The sequence below is a fragment of the Vulpes vulpes genome, chromosome 11, assembly GCF_048418805.1.
Source record: "Vulpes vulpes isolate BD-2025 chromosome 11, VulVul3, whole genome shotgun sequence".
In the NCBI taxonomy this organism is placed as follows: Eukaryota; Metazoa; Chordata; class Mammalia; order Carnivora; family Canidae; genus Vulpes; species Vulpes vulpes.
Window position 1 is genome coordinate 86,387,799 of NC_132790.1, and position 13,388 is coordinate 86,401,186.

Below are 13,388 nucleotides of genomic sequence, written 5' to 3' on the forward strand. Positions count from 1 at the left end.
CACTTGAGACCCCTTGCCAACACTCCACTTCCGCTGCACACCGAAGTCAAACAAGACATTCCTGCCCTGGGGTGCCTTCGTCAGTCAGGATCCCATCGGCAGGGATACACCGACTTCCTGCCCGCTGGCACCAAGGACATCCATCCATCCCTCTGCTCTGGAGAGCTGGAAGCCACCAGCTGCTGCTTTGACAGGGAGAGGCTTTGCTGGTGTGATTAAATTCGGGATCTTGAAAGAGGGAGGTTTGCCTGGATTATCCAGGTGGGTCCAGTTTTATCATGAGGGTAAATAAGGAGGAGGAAGGGTGGGTCAGATATAGAAAGATGGAAGGGCTAAAGTGACAATCAGAAAGGAAGGTTCTATGCTGCTGACTTTGAAAGAGGAAGGGGCTGTGCACCAAGCAGTGCAAGTGGCCTCCAGAAGCTGGAATTGGCAAGGGAACAGATTCTCCCCCAGAGCTTCAGAGGGAATGCAGCCCCTTCTGACACCTTGCTTTCAGACTTCTGCTTCTAGAACTGTAAGAAAATAAAACCGTGTTGCTTTAAACTAGCAATTAATGGCAACTTGTTGTAGCAGCCATAGGAAACGAATACACTCACCTATGTGGGGGCAGGCTCTCTCCAGTGACCTCAAGCCAGGGGCAAGGAAAGTGAAGAACTGAGCCAGCGATGAGGGTACTGAAGGGGGCATCGGGCAGAGGGACCAGCATGGCAAAGGCCCAGAAACCACCACTAGGGTGGGTGATGAACTAAAAAAGCACAGCCACGCGGTGTGGGTGACTCAGGATCCAGGCTGCAGAGGGTGTAAGGATCCTGCAGGCCCCTAGGGGGTCTCCTGAGACTTGATTTTATTCCTCGGGCAATGAGAAACCTCTGAAGATTGTAAACGAGGGTGTGTCTTACTCCTATTTCTGTTTCAGAAACAGCTCTCAGGTCCTCCCTGGAGAGTGCGTCCGGGAAGCCCCGGGGTGGCTACTTCCAGGACCCCTGTGCCTGGGGAAGGGCAGGCATTTCCGCAGCCCCCCCGCCCCCAGGACGGCCTTTCCTGCTGCCTACATTTCACTCCAATCACCCAGCAACGTGATGATGCCAGCCGATGCCCTGCATGCACCAAATTCTAACTAAGTGTGCACCCTTCGGCCCATTTGTCACAGGCCATCGCTGAGACACAGAAAGGAAAGGCGAGCCAGGAAGGTTAAGTGCCGTCGCTGCAGATGCAATGTGCTAATGCTCACGGCTTGGGAGCCAGTCAATTTACCTTTCCCTGCGGTGAGCGCCTCTAACAGGACCCGGCCCGGGAAAGTGGCTGCAAACATCCCTGTTTATTATAGACATAAAGCAGATGGCTCCAGGCAGAATGGAAATGGATTCCACAAACATCTTTCATTACACAGACCTCTTGACCGGACTCCTCATCTTAAAGAAAACAAGAGATGCGGTTTGTATTTCTGGGGTTGACGAGCACATTTTTCAGGACCTAGGGAAATCATTTCCATCTGCACGGGCCTGTCAACTTCTCCAGGGCAATCAACCTTCGCGCGAACTCTGGGCACTTTTTCTTTTCAACTTTGTTGGATTCACCCGCCGTTGCTATGGGCACACGGTGCTGCGAGGAACAAAAGCAAAGCAGCCTTCTCTGTCCCTGCAAGGATCCTCCGCCAGCCACCTCTCCGCGGAAACAAACATGCCAATTAAGCACTCGTCCTAATTATGAGACTCCCAGGAAAGCAAGCAGCCTGGCTCTTCGGCTTTGAGGACTTTCAAAAGATCTGAAGGAGCACGAGGAACGGAATGAGGTCTCTTGCAACCCCACACTCAGGAGTTGGGGTGAATTCCGATTGCTGCACGAAGGTGGAAGGGAGCCACAGCTACTGGGTTTACCGAGTGAAAGGCTAGGCGTGGTGCTAAACTTTACACACCTCGGTGCTGGTCCTTTAAACAGGCTTAGAAGGAAAGGGTCCAGGCCTGCGTTCTGGTCAAGAGCCTAATCAACGTCTCTGAGCCTCAGCGAGCCATGCACAAGACAGAGGTAAGTCGCCTACCTCCTAGGTCAGTCGTGGGGGTTACCGGAGTTGCCCCACTGAGCACAGTACTTGGCCCATAGGGGGTTCTCCAGAAATTTTAGCTCCTCTTTCCTTTCATTATGTTTAAAGCAGAACTCACCATCCCCACCTCCACCTCCACCTGCTTGTTCACTGTTTCTGCAGTCACCCGTGATCACACCTGGCAGCCTTGGGAACCACGTCAGCACCCACCTGCCTATAAGGCATCTCTTCCAGACCAGCCTGGCCTGGGAGCTGTTCCCACAGCAGAACGCTCCCGAGGAGGCCACCCACACACACTTCTGCTTCGTCTTCCACCTAGCTCCAACTGTAACAACTCAGCTCTGAGCATCACTTGTCCCTGGAGTTAAGATTCGATCGTGAGAAATGGGTAGTTTAGTGTCATGCCGGTAGAAATAACATCTGATGATGAGTAAATATGCTCCAGGTCACATTGAAGGAACAGAAAAGGTAAGAGAGGGAACAGAAGATGAGAAGTGCCTGGCATCTCCTATGAGAAGTGCGAAGTAGCAGATAAATAAAATCACAACCCACCAGTGTCTTCGAGGCACAGGGCTAAATCAAACCTGGCCTCTATGCTCAAGAAGGTTATAGTCTGGCAGGAAGAACAAACCACGAGGACCCCAGGTGGAACAGAGTCTGCTGGCAATCTCCCAATATCCATTTCTGCCTTTTTCTCTTTAGTAACAGTCTCTGTCTTTAGCTGGCAGGTTACCGCATTCCCCAGTCTCTGCAGTAGGGTAAGGCCATCCATGTGCCTAAGGTCTGGCCAAAGATCTGGGAACAGAAATGCCGTGTGATACTTCCAGAACCCTCTTGAAATGGGAAAGGCTTGTGCTTCTCTTCTGCAGTCCTGCTGTCTAGAATGTGAAGGCTGGAGCATGGTAGCTATACTGGACCAACTCCGAGTTTGGCAGAGCATAAGCCAAGAGAAAGCCGGGACCTTAAGGACCAGGAAGCTACCATACCAGCCCCAAGCTGCCTACCCTCAGGGTTCTCTATCCTGGGGGAGAAATAATCTTCTAAGTCACCATCATTTTCTATTTTTCAGTTATATGCAGCTAAACCTAATTCTAACTGATAGACTGATACTTAATGAATGTTTATTGAACTAGTGTATAAAGAAATGAAAAAGTGTGTCAACTTTTAGAAGTTTCTACTGCCCCAGTTAAACCTGTTTTATATGCAGAAACTCAAATGGGTATTGGTTGAAAGGGAAAATACACCTAAGGAAAAAATCTGCCATAACTTAATTTTTTTATATGAATTTTTCATGGGAAAAATCCTTACTCAGGACTCTAGAAGGCTGAAATGTGCAGCAGTGAATCTGAGCTTTTCTGTAGATCACAAAAACCAGGCTCCTCTGTCCTATCTCCTTCCCCCCCCAAAACAGATTCATTATGGTGTGCTGTTGCACTCTGCTTTGAGTGGGCATTTGCCATATGGCTTGGCAGTTTAATGGTTTTCTGATACTTGACAAAAATGAAGCACAATCATTTTGCAAGGAGTTTGTGTTCCTAGATGGGCCTTTTCCAAATAACAGCTGTGCCTCAAAATTGAGTTACTCAAATTGCAATTTGTGGACACAATACTCAAACATTTACAAGTGAGCAAAACCTCAAATCACTTGGGCTATTTCCAGGCTTCAGAGTTTATGAAGTTTTTAGCAATGTTATGAGTGTGCAGCTGTCAACAAACTCAAGCCAAAGTCTCCCAACCACCAGACTCCGAGAGATGTCCTACTTAGCAGCAGGACATGTGCCGCCGACCACAAACCCTCTGGAGAGAAAGAACACGAGGGAAGGAAGCTGCATCCTAAAGCCCGCAGATCAAATCCCTATGCCTTTCTCTCTACTCCCTGCCATGCTGTACAGATGACACCAAATCTACAGCTCTAGCCCTGACCTTGCTTATGGGCCCCGACAGGTCCAGGGATGTCCACCTGGCATTGGCTTGAAAACAAGGCACACAAATTTGGATTGAAAGCCGTCCAACAAGACTTCCTGAGTGCCCTTGAGTTTATCAGTCTGGAGAGTCCAGATGAGGTACACTGACAATCCCCAAATCACAGGGGCTTAAAACAATAAAGGTTTGTTTCCTACTCCTATTTACGTGAACATCCCATGCTGGTTGGGGCTCTGTTCTCTTTCTCCCTCAGTCCAGGACTCAAGCTGATGGAGTAGCCACTACTTGGAATATGGTCAGTTTGTAGCAGAGGGAAATAAAAGGGACCCAGAATGTTCTTCACCAGCAACTATATTGTATAGCTGGCTCGAACTGGCACATGTCACTTCTAACAACCTCACCCAACTTCAGTGAGTTAGAAAATATAGTCCAACTCTAGCTCTCCACCTTCAGGACACAGAAATATCTGGAGAATAGCCTTGTGCCTACTCCAGTGAATTAATCAACTACTCTGAGCTTCAGTGACCCATCTGGAAAATGGAGATAATTACACACACCTCCTCAGATTGTTACAAAGGTTAATCAGTTGACCCACGCGGAGCACTTAGAACAGTGGCTGGCAGAGGAGAAAGTTCTCTGGAAATACCTGCTCCTTTCCTTGCCCTCAAAACAGAAATCTCAATCTCCCACACCTGCTTCCAGCTGCCCCAACCCTTTGTCTGAAGAAGATTCCACTATTTTTCTAGTCACTTTCAATCAAAACATGCCAATTAGCTATGACGTCTCTTCTTCATGTCCCCCGCAATACAGTGAACCTCCAAGTATGACCAATATTCCCCACATGAAGTCTTCACTTTCCATCACTGAGACTCACCCTACTACCAGATTTTATTATCATCTTGTATAAGTTAGGATTTTTAAAAATTGCAAACAAGAGAAATGAACTCTGGTCATCCTAATTCCCTGTCCCACCAAAGGCAAAGCAGTAAAGGAGCATGAAATCATCAGAAAGCCACGAGGCCATCACATAGAGTAAAGGAAGAGCTGAACATGAGATCTCAAGGTGGACAAGGGACAGGGTAGTGCCACAGCTCAGTCTGGTCACAGTCCTATGGTACAAACATGGTCAGTGGGGCTCATCACACCAGTGTACAATGTTGTTCCGGGAGAGGGGCCGCTGATGTGGGCTGGACAGGCCCTAACCTACATCCCCCCGCCCCACTGATAGCTTCCACACCTGGTGAGAGAAATCTCTGGAATCATCTTCCCCCACCACTTTCGCCCCAATCTAACCCTTTCTCAATATGCTAAACAGATTAGTCCTAAAGTTTGGGTTAAGTCACTGTGATAAACTACTGAGTGTCTACCATGCACCAAACACTGTATAAAACCTGGGCCTTGGGGCACCTGGGTGGCTCAGTCGGTTAAGCATCTGCCTTTGGCTCAGGTCATGACCCCAGGGTCCTGAGTTTGAGCCCCGTGTTGGGTTCCCCACTCTGCAGGGAGCCTGCTTCTCCCTCTCCCTCCTTCTCGCTGCTTCTCCTTCTCCCTCTCCCACAGGCTCTCTCTGCTTGTATGCTCATTCTCTGTCAAATAAATAAAATCTAAAAAACAAAAAAACAAACCAGGACCTTGATTCCAAGCCAGTGATAAAATCTCCAGTAATTTGTTCTCCACTGGCATTTATTTGCTCAACCACATCCTTCATCTGGCATTAGAACATTGGAGATTTTAGCCCCCTTGACCTCTCCTAATTGCTTCCTGATCACCCTTTCTATTCCCTACACATGCTCCTTGTCCTCCCCAAGTTGAGACCACCTGCTGTTTTCTGATGGGTCTTCTGAGCTTCCTCTAGTAGCCCACCTAGAAGTCACTGTTCCATCCTCTGACCTCTTTTTTTTTTTAAGATTTGATTTATTTATGCATGAAAGACACAGAGAGAGGCAGAGACATAGGCAGAGGGAGAAGCAGGCTCCCTACAGGGAGCCCAATGCGGGACTCAATCCCAGGATCTCGGGATCATGCCCTGAGCTGAAGGTGGACGCTCAACCTCTGAGCCACCCAGATGTCCCCATCCTCTGACCTCTTAAAGGTGACACTCTGTCTATATTATTGAGTCCCTACTCTTTTCTTGCCTAACAGATTATAAATCCCTGAGGGCAGGGATCCCATGGGGTGTAACACAGAGTGGAACGGAAATACGGAATATTCACCTTAGTCTCTGGGGAACAAGGTAAAAATGAAAAGTAGATCAAAAAGAGAGCCAGAGAGCACTGGTCACCCCTGGCATGGTCTAGGCCGAAGCACCTCCAATCTTGCTTCCAATACCTAACACTTCCTGGCTTTTCCTATTTGCTTTACCTGATGCAGATTTGTCTTCTTATCTGGAGCATCAGCTCTCTTCTGGACTTGAATTGTGCTCTCACCCCATAAATTGTGTCTGCTGCCTTGGCTGGGCTCCAGGCAGGATCCTGATTTGCACCTTAGAGGCAGCATTTGATTCCTCTGTCCATTCCCTGCCTCTGCCGCTGCCAAAGCCAGGGTTCACGTCCAGGGCCCTGCTCCAGTCAGCAGTGGGCAATGAGCCACAGTTAGTGTTGGAAAAGCAGTCCCACAACCTCTACAGACCTCGGAGATTCCCTGTATGGCAGAAAAATGCAGAGCTGTCCATAATGATGGCAGGGGATGGCACCATGGCCCTTCTTGTGCTCAAAGAACAAAACTGGCAGCCATCTGGGCTCTTCTTTCTCCCTTGCCTTGACAGCCTGTCAGTTCCACCTTTGCACTATCTTTATTATCCATCCCTCTCTCAAACTCCACAATCCCTGCCTTGGATTGGGACTCATTATTTCTCAGTTGGACCTGACTGAACTCCTAACCTGTCCCCAGTGTCACCTCCTCTGCCCATCTCTGCTCAGTTGCCCAATGGATCTTTTAACTGCATATATGGTTCCTGCTTCCCCTGGCACCTAGCTGCATTGTGGGCAATGAAACTCAGTGTGGCATGCATGCGCCTTATAGTCTGCCTATGACCTGTTTCATCAGCCTCATCACTTACCTTCCAGCTCCCTCCCTGGGTCTGCTCCATCTAACTGCTTTCCATTCCATCCTAAGTACCCTTGAATGGAATTTTAGGGCCAGCCTTAAATTCAAATTAAAAAAAAAAAAAAACTCTAACAAACAAGGCAACTTTGTTTAGCTTGCTTGCTCCTTCACTAAAAAAGAAAATAAGCTGCTACTGCCATCAAGTTCCTCAAGGCAACAGGAGGTGACAAGAAGATCCCAAAACGCGTGGAAAGGTAGGAAGCTGTCCAGGCTCTCCACGAAGGCAGAACAGACCAGTGGAGGCCCAGTGAGCCACAGCAGGGGACAAACAGGCAGGAGGCTTGCTGCTCAAGAACACGTGTTCACTTGGGAATTTCACTGGGCACAACACAACCACGTCCAGAGCGATCCTTTCCCATTTCATGTAATAGAATTTCCTCCAGAAACGATAAGCCAAGCAGCTCATCTTCCCTTCTTTATTGAGCTATAAGCAGACTGCCAGAGTCATGAGCAGATAACTGCAAATCTGGGCAGTGATCTATGAAATCAGAACAGACCTGGGTTTAGGGATGTGATTAATTAAAATTTTTAACCAAGTTCATCCCACATATATTTAATGTTACGCATAAGTGCTTTTGTGTTGGTTGGAAATTAGGCCCAAAGAGTGGGCAGTGCACCGAAATACCGCAGTCCCCGGGACTCTTAAACAGACAAACCTTATTTTGTTTCTTCTTTCAGTTACTGCTTCAGAATCCACTAGCAGGACTATCAGATCATTCCCTGCCCGTGTCCCCACTAAAGCCCATGCATTGCACATGACAATATGTGCAAACAGTGAAGGGCGTGGGGCACTTCATCTAGCCTTGAACTGAGGTTGCCTGTGCTTGCAGTTGGGGGACCTCTGCAATGGAAAAGCCTTGGCACTTATAAGCGCTGCAACCTTGAACAAGCCCCCTTCAGTTTTCTATAGAATGAGGCTAACCCAAGCTCATCCACAGAGGCCGTGAAGATGAACTAAAGAGACACATTAGGACTACATCTCCTACGCTGCTTTCACAGGAGGGTGAAACTTTTCCATCGCAGAGTTAGGGAACAGGATTCGTATGTGCCAACCCTGCGTAAAGACACCAATGTCCATGGCAAATTCTTGAGTTCCTGCAGGAACGGGACAAGTGAAGCTGCTATTTGAGGGCATCCACCCCTGCACAGTCAAAAATCACGGATTTCTGGCCAACCCTGGCCTGGGTTGGGGCAGTTGAAGCAGCCCACCGGGTCTTACAAACACTCCAGCTGACCTGCATCAGGCCCCCTCCCACAAAGTCAGGACTTGTTGATTTACTTTACTATGTATGAATTTAAAAACCAGCAAAGGCATTAATATGCTTCTAAGATTTCTGAAGAAGTAATGTATTTATCTGGTACACACTTTGGCTGATGTCTCTTATAGGCTCCTGTGATCCATGAGGGTGCATGTCACAGCATGGGGCTGGAGCAGAGAGCCTGCCCAGAGGTCCAAACAAAGAGGGTCCTGGCCCCAGGGGAATGGGCGGATTCCCAGGGCCTCAAGGTCACGGGCAGAGCTAGAATCTAATCAGGCCAGAAGAACTGAAGAGTACTAGATGCCCAGAGGTGGGGGTGAAGCCAGATGCAGACATCTGGGGGTATCAACTCTAAAATTAAGACAGTGAAGCTTCATCCACAGGCTTTTAGCTCATGTGAATTCTCTTACACGTGCTGGCCTCACTAAATCAGTAAAATAATAACTTAAGTGTAAAATAAAATATAGCCAAAATGAAATGATTTAAGCTCACTGTCTTCCATGAGCAGATGTTCCAGAGGGAGTGTGATGTGGCAAAGAATCTGCTGGTCCTTCCTGCAGTGCGGCAACTCCCCTTTCTCCTTGCTAAGAAACCTGATTTTGGGGACACTTGGGTGGCTCAGTCCATTAAGCCTTGGACTCTTGATTTTTGCTCAGGTCATGATCTCAAGGTGTTGAAATCAAGCCCCACATGGGGCTCCATGCTCAGCAGGGAGTCTGCTTCTCTCCCTTTCTGCCTCTTCCCCCACTCACACACACACATTCTCTCTAAAATAAGTAAATCTTGACCAAAATATAAAACCAAAAAAAAAACAAAAAACAAAAACAAAAAAAGAAAACCCCACCAAACCTTGATTTCATTCAGCTTCAGAGACAAGGGGCACAGATCCAGATAGAAACCATAGCATCACAGCCACCGAGGCAGGCCACTTCCTTTGCCCCTGACTGGTCAGCACGATTATGTGACCCAGTCCTGACCAATAAGATCCAAGAGGCAGTGCCTGGAGGCCCATGGGAACGATTTTGAAAACGCCATAAACGCAGTCCTTTTTCTGCCCTTTCCTGGCCTGGACGCTGTGGTGTCGAGATGTGACACCTGGGCCTGCCACAGCCCTCCTGTGACCATGAAGGGAAGGCCTAGAGAACTGCCGCAGGGAAGGACAACCCAGAGACTTGGTCTCATTAAGTCGCTGCAATAACCTAGTACAGGCTCTCTCTAGACTTTATTATGTGAACTGCTAAAATATCTTTATTGCCATAGCTACTGCTGGCCATTTATTCAACTGCTTGTGTCCTCAAGCATCTAAACAGAACATCTCAGGAGGCTTTAGTTCTTGCTTCCCCTCACAGCGTGAGCACTTTCATGTGATTCCAGTGTATGAAGACAGGTACTTCTACATCCCATGGCCTCTAAGGTCAAGGCGGCTGCTTCACCTGGGTTGCCACTGATGAGACACTGCATCTGTGTTGGAAGATATCCGCTCTGTGGGACCTTGGGAGGGATGGCATGTTGAACTCCAATGTGGAGCTATACTGGGAACCTTCCAGGGACCGTTTTCAACAAACACAATTTTTGGTTGACACTGTGACCTCAGAACCTTGCCTCAGGGGAAGCTGCCTCCTGAGCCTCTTAACATACCCCTCTCAACTGCATTCACTGTTCCCATGGCACCAAATGCAGGGACCTTTCTGAGGGTAGCTCTGTATCTCGTGGGACTTTTAACACCCTCAATGGCTCCTGAGGGGGACTGCCTTTGGTGTAGCCTCCTCACTCCTCTCCACAGGTGGAGACAGCTGTGCCTTCCTAGTTTCAGTGCTGGCTGCTTGCCTACAGTGCCTAAGGTGTCTGTGGTCCAACACAGCCTGCTGACTTGAGGAAGCCTGAACACACCCACACGCCCTCTCTGTTTTGTTCCTACTGGTCTCTGCCCTGTCTACCCATTTCTACCTATTAGACTTTGCTCCTCCAGCACTTAGCACACATTAGGCCAACCGCATAAGGTCTCCTTAACTTGATAATGACAAAAAATAACCCAACTAAAAAATGGGCAAAGGACTTGAATAGACATTTCTCCCCAGAAGACACACAAATGACCAATAAGCACATGAAAAGATCAACATCACTAATCACTAGGGAAATGCAAATCAAAACTACTATGAGATACCACCTCACATACATTATGATGACTATTATAAAAAAAATAGAAAATAAGTGTTGTCAGAAATTGGAACCTTTGTGCACTGCTTGTGAACAGTGGAATACAAACTGGTGAAGCCCCTGTGGAAAACAGCATGGAGGTTCCTTCAAAGATTAAAAACGGAACTACTCTATGGTCCAGCAATCCCACTTCTGAGCATATACCCAAAAGAACTAAAAGCAGCCACATGAACAGATACTTGTACATTCATGTTCATAGCAGCAATTACTCATAGTAGCCAAAAGGTGTAAGCAACCCAACTGTCCACAGATGGATAAACAAAATGCTTATATATATCATACATATTTTTGACACACACACACACACACAATTCACATACAATGGCATATTATTCAGTCTTTAAAAGGGAAAAATCTGGGACACCTGAGTGACTCAGTGGTTGAGCATCTGCCTTCAGCTCAGGTCATGATCCTGGGGTCCTGGGATAGAGTCCCAAATCAGGCTCCCCAGAGCGAGCCTGCTTCTCCCTCTGCCTATGTCTCTGCCTCTCTCTGTGTATCTCTCATGAATAAATAAAATCTTTTAAAAAATAAAAGGAAAAAATCTGACATAAGTTACAACATGAGGACATTATGCTCCATTAAATAACTCAGTTGCAAAAAAAGATAACTACCGTATAATTCCGTATATATTTGACTACCACCTGGAGTAGTCAAATTCATAGAGACGGTATAATGGTGGTTGCCAGGGGATGGAGGGAGGAGGGAATGGGGAGTTGTGTAGTGGGCATAGTTTCAGTTTTGCAACATGAAAGAGTTTTGGAAATGGCTGCACAACAGTATGAATGTACTTAACACTACTGAAGTGTACACTTAAAAGTTGTAAAGATGGTAAATTCTTTGTTATATTACTTTACCACAGCTGTAAGTTTAAAATAAAGGTCTCCTTTGTTCAGCCTTCTCTGATAGCAGGCTCTGATTGCACTACATTGTTTATCCATCTGCCCTGATGCCCTCTTTTCTGTTCTTTCAGGATTGTTTTGAGACCTACCCAGTTGCTAAACCAGAAGAACCACAGAGAAAAGAGCCAGAGCCTTGACTGAACTGCTCCTAAAGCCTATATTTCCTAAGGCATTTCAATTACATGAACCAATAAATCCCCTAACATTAAGCTAGTTTGAGTTGGTGCCTGTGACTTGCAACCAAAATCAACTTAATTGAGATTATACTTGATTTGAAATATCAGAACACTAAGGATTAAAAAAAGACCCTCAAGATTTCTAGGGAATAAACAAAAGAAAGTTCATAGACAAAAGCTGAAAATAAGACTGGCATTTAACCCCTCATTTGCAACAGTAGATGCAAAAGACAACTTGCGATGCTTGCATACTTCTGAGAAAAGAGGACTTTGAATCTACCTAGAATTCTCTATCTGGCTAGATAATTAAGTATGGGGATAGAAGAAACATATTTTTATATATGAATGGACTCAAAGTTTAGCTCTCAGGTACTTTTACTTGGGTAGTTCTTTGATGGTATGTTCCAGCAAAACAAGGAAGGAAAACAAAGTGGAACACAAGCATCCAAACTAGGAGGATGGTGAAGCTAGGATGAGAGTTGTATAGGCTAGAGAGCACTGGGCAGGACAACAAAGCATGGGGCTCTAAGAAAAAAAGAGAGGAGAGGCCAGAGAGGCTGAATTAGCTGAATTTTTAAAAAGCCATGTGCACTTATTATTTTGATTATAAAAGTTACCAGGGTCTATTCTTTTGGGAAGTAGAACATCCCTATATTTCCTTTACCCCTGGCAGCCTGGGTCAGTGGTGGCATTTTGGTGTTTTGAAACTCCCCTCACTGACTTAGAAAGTGACAAAAATCAACCATTTTTTTTCACTTCTTTCAATTGATGTGTTATTTTTTAAACTCTAGCCATTCACATTCAAGATTCTTTCTGAAAAAAAAAAAAGAAAAAAAAAGATTCTTTCTGAGAAGATGGACTGGCTTGGCAGACACATTACCTCTTCTGTTTCTGGTGGGGAAGGTCCACCTATGCCCCACCCTCTGTCTGAACATCTCCCCATGCTCATTCTTCCCGGCCACTCCTGTCTGCTCCGGACCTCTGTGCAGGGATGTGTGTGCTCTACCTGCCTGCCTGCACTCTCAAATCGCTGTCCTAATGTCTCTATAATATATTAACAGGTGGTGGCCAAAGGGAGTTCTGCTGAAATAGGCAGTAGTTTGGGCCTTTTTGGACAAAATCCTAGAATGCACACGATAATGCTGAGCAATGCAGTTTAATTTATGAGCATGCAGGTCTGCTGTGAAATTGGGAAATGGAAGTATGAGACATTAGCATTCACATGGCAAGGGCAGGGCCAAGTCCAAAACGGTAATACACCTTTCACAGGGAGGACTGGAGAGTTTGAAAGAGCAGCCATACTGTCAGTTAAATGGGGTGACTGGGTGGCAGGCACTGAGGGGGGCACTTGGCAGGATGAGCACTAGTTGTTATGCTATATGTTGGCAAATTGAACTCCAATAAAAAAAATAAAATAAAATAAATGTGTGCTAATGAACCTCATCCTTGTATTTTAATGCCACCAACCACCTGAGAGGAATGTGCTCCTGCAGGCTGTATGCCCTTAATATTGTCCAACACCCTCCATTGTTTTTCACAACAGTAGAACACTCATATGCACCTTGTCTGGGCGGATTTAATTTAATTTAATTTAAAGATTTTATTTATTTGAGAGAGACTGTGTGTGTGTGTGTGTGTGTGTGTGTGTGAGAGAGAGAGAGAGAGAGAGAGAGATCACAAGTTGGGGGGGGGAGGTAGAGGGAGAAGCAGACTCCCCACTGAGCAGGGAACCTGATGCAAGACTCAATCCCAGGACCCTGGG

At 46.6% G+C, this 13,388-nt stretch overlaps 1 protein-coding gene and 1 long non-coding RNA gene across 5 annotated transcripts in view; one reads left to right on the forward strand and one right to left on the reverse strand.

The window, feature by feature from the left end:
- The window catches only part of NMNAT3 (nicotinamide nucleotide adenylyltransferase 3), a 114,079-nt gene that overhangs the window by 68,297 nt on the left and 32,394 nt on the right, over positions 1 to 13,388 (reverse strand). The window lies entirely within an intron of this gene.
- LOC112934975 (uncharacterized) lies at positions 1,582 to 11,659 on the forward strand. Its single transcript, XR_003238083.1, has 2 exons — positions 1,582 to 2,028; positions 11,522 to 11,659. It is a non-coding gene; the product is annotated as an uncharacterized lncRNA (long non-coding RNA).